This window comes from Pinus tabuliformis, chromosome 4_1 (assembly GCF_031772625.1).
Source record: "Pinus tabuliformis cultivar Carrire ecotype Pingquan chromosome 4_1, CPIR1, whole genome shotgun sequence".
In the NCBI taxonomy this organism is placed as follows: domain Eukaryota; kingdom Viridiplantae; phylum Streptophyta; class Pinopsida; order Pinales; family Pinaceae; genus Pinus; species Pinus tabuliformis.
Window position 1 is genome coordinate 463,569,910 of NC_142303.1, and position 6,465 is coordinate 463,576,374.

General features: G+C 34.2%; 1 pseudogene; it reads left to right on the plus strand.

Annotated features, from left to right (window-relative positions):
* Nucleotides 1–5,605: 5,605 nt before the first annotated feature.
* On the plus strand, nucleotides 5,606–6,229 carry LOC149176432 (dihydropyrimidine dehydrogenase (NADP(+)), chloroplastic pseudogene; annotated as a pseudogene).
* Nucleotides 6,230–6,465: the final 236 nt, after the last annotated feature.

Here is a 6,465-nt window from a genome sequence, read left to right on the forward strand (position 1 = left end):
TGAGAACTATTCCCACAATAGATATAATTGAATGCATTGTAAAATCCAAATATCAAAGTCTGACTATAGTTGTAGTTCTTTTGTTGCTTTGTATGGCAGAGATGAGCAAAGGAGATGAGCGGAGGAGATGAACAGAGGAGGGTTGTCGATGTTAAGAGATCAATGGTTATCACAAGAAAACAATTTTGGGCGTTAACCAAGACTAAGGGCGGTTTTAAAGCGATAAGTGAGATTTCGGGCGGATAAAAAGCGGTAAGTGGTATAGAGAGGGGAGCGCCCGATTCCACTAAGCAGTTGACACGTAGCGACTAGGGGAGAGAGGAAAACCGCTCATTTCGGGCGAGTAACTCTCGTGCAACTAATGCACCCGAAATCGCCATAAACCATCAAATCTGGAGGTTATGATCAACGGTGGAGATTAAAAGGCACTTTTTGGGTGGGTTAGTGTTGTGCAAGTGGTCCCCCCAAAATCAATGTCAGTCATCAGATCTGGAGGTTGAGATCAACGGTGGAGAACGAGCCAGATAAAGTGAAACCTTAGGAACTGTGTCCGAGCGGGTTTAGTGAAGGGTATGATCGTAAACATGCATCGGTATTGATCGGGGCAAGAGATTTGCGATATGCGATTAAAAAACGGACCCAAAGATATTTATATATATAGGTTTATAACACTTGAGATCCGGCTCAAGGGAATACGAAAACAGATATATGTGAATACGAAAAAGGATATATGGTTCTTCAATGAGAAAGAGTATATATACCATACTCAGAGCAGGAGGAAATCCAAGTCATTACAGCCCTTTGGCTTCAACAACTAGCTCCAATGCAACGCACTTCAATGAATGTATTAAATGATAAATGAGATCTCGCAGGGATTTGACAAAGATGTCAGCCTACAAAAGATGCAAAACAAAGGAAAAACAGAATAGGAGTTACAAATTAAAAAGGAAGCCAAAAAATGGCGCCTGCTCTAATACCATGTCAGACCAGGAGGTAACTCCTCAAATCAAAACTCATTTTATTCATCCAGGTTTTTCATTATTATATAAAAGAGGGAGTGACTGTTAGGTTCATCTCCTGATGACTCTCTATCTTCTCTATTATTTATTTACATTAATTACAGTTGTACACCCAATCCTTCTGATTAGGTGTCAACATCTACGTACTCAGGCATCTATGCCCCAAGTTTTTTCAAAATTGATACAATATAACCACTCTTGTTAAAAAAAATTGGTTATGTAGAAATAATTATGTCGATAAGTGTCTATTTTGAAATAGGGTTTCTACAATTCTAATTCAATTATCAATAATTACTAGGTGGATGATGGATATTTAATCTCCATAGATTATTCTAGAATATTCATAGTAGTATACACAAATCAAAGGTTGAGATTTATCTCCAAAGTAGTTATGCCATTTTTCTCTTTTAATTAAATTCGTTAATTAAAAAAAAAAGGCCATATGAATAAGTGTCATATGAAATGAGTTATGGTTTTTTGGACATATGGTATTGATTATCCAAGGAATTGGCCTGTGATATATAACAAATCCAATTTACAGATTAGGAATCTCCATGACAAAGTGGGGTGAATCTCCGACCACCCCCCCGGACCTTGTTCAAATCTAGCCATTAGAAGTCTTTTTTATCCGTTGCCCGTCAAATAGAGCTGTTGGAATGACCTACATTCCCTATTTAACTTATCGCTCAGATTTGATCTTCAACTTGTCTTGACGATGAACCACACTGGTTGGTTCAAAACGCGTCGACAAATGATTTTTTATGTGATTTTGCCGAAATTATTCTCACAAAAATCTTGTTACGTGTTTTTTTAGTATGTATATATGTTTAGCTTCAATTAATTTTTTTATCAATAATAATAATAATAAAGTTATAATTTAGTTAATTTTCTTAATTTTAGCAATGTGAGATGTAGGATAAAATGTGTTTTGATACTTATTATGGATTTATTCCTATTGACATTTACCGACCATTTAATTTATATGGCTACGCTAGTTATTGTAATGGGAAATTTTAACAATATTTCTAAAAAGTATTAAAAAATACAAATATCATGAAAATTTTACAATCCTTTCTACCTTGTTCAAATTCTAAAATTCAATCTTCCGACAACCCCTACAATTCAAAGTAATATTTCAAGTCAAATTGGATGTTTAAACCCTTTACATGTAGATAAAGGGATAACTACAATGTTTCGTTGTTAGAGGCCACTTCTTAAGATTTGTAAAGAATGTTTACTTCTATCTTCCCTTATGCATCATACATGCTAATGGATTGCATGCTTCTCCTTTTTTATTTTAAATTTCAATTCATTAAAGTAATGACTTAGATCAGGTTGATAACTTAAAAACATTGAAGAATCTAATAAAATTAATTATTTTGCATCATCCAAATCGATCAAAAATTTATTTTCCTCTTCTAATTTGAATTATTTGATCCATACCTCCTCTTCATTTCACTAAGGGGGTCGTTAGGCTAGAATACTAGTAGTAGAGGATTCCACTTGAATCATAATTGTACTCATATCTACACCATAACCCTCAATAGGTGGGGTTGATTCCTCCATAGAATCTACAAGCTTGAGTGTTTGGAGCCTTTTCTTAGTTCCACCCAAAAAGAATTCTTTACATTTTCCTTTTCCAAGTCTCTTCACCATGAAACTTATTCTTTTTTCTTGTGAGCCATAAAAATAATTTTCCTTCAGAGAACAAGTTGCCACAACCTCATGCTCAAGATAGAACATATAATGAAAACCAAATTGTTCATAATAAATTGTATGTTAATGGCATCTTGAGTGGTTGGGACTAACAATGTTAATGCCACCCAACTCGATTTGAATCTTGGATAATCCACTCGATATGGTTTGTGGGTTATTATATTGGGCCAAGGGGTTATAATGGCATCAATGCAACTCAATCTCTAATGGCATGGATGATAGTGTGTTCTAGTTACTAGTTCTCCCTTGTACAAGCAAATAAAAAAAATATCATAATATATTGTTTTTTCCAGTGATATTTATCACATTCAAACATATAATTTTATCAAGAATTCCTTAGCTCAAATTTGTGTAAATGGAATGCCAAGCATATGTTAAGGATTCCATCCCATTCTTCATAGTTAAGGTAATAAATATGCCTGAAACATTACCTAGAGTCACAAGAGAAATTATAGCCTTGTATTCAATAGGGAAACTAGGAAATCTTACCCAAATTAAGGCTTCTAACAATGACTCAAGATGTAGAATGAAACTAGAAAACCACAAATTCATGACAAGGCCTCAATTGTCTGTGAGCCAAGGGATATTAATAACACCACAATGCCTATCTAGTTCAAAGATAATGTCCAAAATAAAAAGATAAAAACCTTTGGCACATGAATGCATCATCACTAGGTTATTTGTTAAGCCTTCAAAATTTCATCTACTTTCACCTTTATCGCCACCATTTCACTCACATGTCGCAACTCCATAACCATATAACCTTTTATTAGCCTCCATTTTCATGATCATATGGGGTTACATTTGTGTTTTCCAATAGATAATTATTTCTAGTATTATAAGTGAATTAATGGTTAAAACTTATAAAAATTACATATACTTGCCAATACCTAAAAGTGTCTTGAGATTCATGACATGTGTAGGTCATTTGGAAGCTTCCAAAGCACCCTTATGTGGCCTCCAATGCTCAAATTCGAATTCCCTTCAAGATATGGAAGGATGTTTGGATAAAGTTCAAAGAGGATATGTGTCTCATCATTAGCTATTTTGGTTGTAACTATATGAGATTTTTATGGATCTAGGGAGAGAATAATGGATATCCATTAATGGGGTAGCTTCTTAAGTTCTTGTATAAATAGGAGACCCTTCTCCTTTACAAAGGCATGTGTAAAGTTTGGGAAATGCTCATGTTTTGAATATAGAATTTGGATTTGGCACCATGCTCATGAGTGATGTTCACTTTGATTTGGTTATGATTGCATTTGGAGCCTCTCAACTTTCCATCTCTCATGTTTTTAGATTGGCCACCTAATATGTGTGAGATGTTAATATTGATTGTTCACTTTGCCTTCATTTCATTTGTGTAGTTAATATTGTGTTGATTTTGAGTTTCATAGATTTGATTTAATTCCTTGTTACCATTAGAATTTGATTTCTAAAAAGAGTGGTATGATTTTGGTTTAAAATCTAATTTGCGTACGAAAGGACAACCAAGGATTTAAGTTAAATTCTCTTTCTATCAAATTATGAATCATAACTAAAAATCATTCATTTACATTTCTTGAATTCTAGTTTATGATTTGATGAAATGGTAATGTTGTTGGAGTAGAACTATGAAGAAGGACAACTAGGACCTCCTAAGTTATGAGCCGCTTCTCTTGCTTTCTACACATAAAAAATTGTTGCTCTTTAGTTTCTCTTCTTGAGGACAGTACTTTGGGGAAGGACAACCAGGACCTCCAAAGTTAGGGACCTATTCCTTCGCTTACTGCATCTTGAATCATAGACTTTTTTTTAGTTTCTTTAAATTGAGAACTTATTTGATTTCGTAGTTAGATTAATCTAAATTGAAAGTTAATTTCTAGCATATATAGTGCACGCACACTTCGCAAGTTTTACGAAACCCCAGGGTTGACAATTAAATGATAGGTAATTAATTTGCCTCAACATTTTGGCATCGTTTTCGGGGAAGTGTGCATAGGAACTAGCTTTCAGTCTAAAGTACATTTTCAACTTTTTCATTCATAGATGCATAAATAATTTAGTTGCATACAATAAAATTTTCGATACTAAACCATTTATGGACGAAAGATTTAGAATTCAAAACCATTTATGGACAAAAGATATAGAATGCAGATCAAACATTCTTTGGAGTGCAAGGACTATATCAAAGAATGGTTTCAGCAGGTGACTATGTCATGACATTCATTCATCCTTCAACCAATATTTGCACTGAATCCAAAGATGAAAATAATTTCTCGTGTCCTCATACACAATCAGGTACATTTTGTAAATTTGGATATGAGCATTTTAGAAATTCTAATTCGTAAATGGCTCCATTGGAAATATTCATATGCTTAAAAAAATAAAAATAAAAAAAACTTTCAAGTAGGATAAGCTAGGAGAATAAAATCAAGCTTGATTGCATTTTTTTAAAGTTTTTTATTAGGACTTTAAAATTTTCAGATTTTATTTATTTTCATGCCTTCTTTTTTTAGTGGCATGGTAAGAACGACTCATTCGCCAACCTGATAGAAAGATTTTCAATAAAAAAAATCATGTTTATAAAGAAGGAAAATGTGAAATTTTGAAATGCAAAATCAATTCTTTTCACGCCGTTCTAATTTCCAAATTTTAATGTGTAAAAGAACTCACGAAAAATTGATAAGTAGGCTCTCATGCGACTTAGAAGAAAAAATTTCAATGTGTTAGCTTAAAATCGAAATTCAAAATTCATCATAAAAAAATAAAAAATAAAACTTCCTTTGAATTAAATCTAATTCGCTGCATATCTGGCGCATCAACGATGAGCCTGATTTGATTCATATCACACACATCCATCACGATCCAACTCCTGGGAACTTTCTCCACTTGCGACCATGTTGAAAGAATTCAAACAATTTAAGAAAAGATATCCTAATAGGATTCTCATTGCTTCCATTATGGAGGAGTATGATAGAGCTGCTTGGCAGGAGCTTATAGAACGAGTAGAAGAAATTGGAGTTGATGCATTTGAGATTAATTTCTCCTTTCCTTATGGGATGCCTGAGCGCAAGATGGGTGTTGCAGTCGGAAAAGATTGTGCTTTACCGGAGGAGGTTTTTGGTTGGGTAAATGAGAAAGAAACAATCCTAGTTTGGGAAAATATGACTCCAAACGTGACAAAGATTGTTGATCCAGTGAGAGTGGCATTGAGGGAAAGAAGTGAAGGAATTGCGGATATTATGAACATAATGGGAATAAATCTTGACACATTATGGCCTGAACCTTGTGTAGAGGGTTATTCAACCCCGAGTGGATATTCTTCAAAAGCTGTGCATCCAATTTCTCTTGCAAAAGTAATGTCTATTACACATATGATGAAGTCTGAGTTTCCTGATCCACCGTTATCACTTTCTAGCATAGGAGGAATTGAAAATGGAGGTCATGCTGCTGAGTTTATACTGCTTGGAGCAAACATTGTTCAGATCTTCAATGGGGTCAATCTTCCATAAATGAGAATTAAAAGAGGACCTACTGGACAGTATGTGTGTCTGGTTGATGCCGAAGGAAATCGCACCATGCATCCAAATGGTTATCCAAATAGTCGTGTTTTCATTTCTATTCTTCATGCACCAGGGGATAATCCAAATGGTTATGAGTTTGCTAGAAGCCGGACTTACCCGTGGACATGAAAGATCCAACAACTCTATTTCAAAAATATTTAAGCGGATTTCGGCTAGATCTAGCC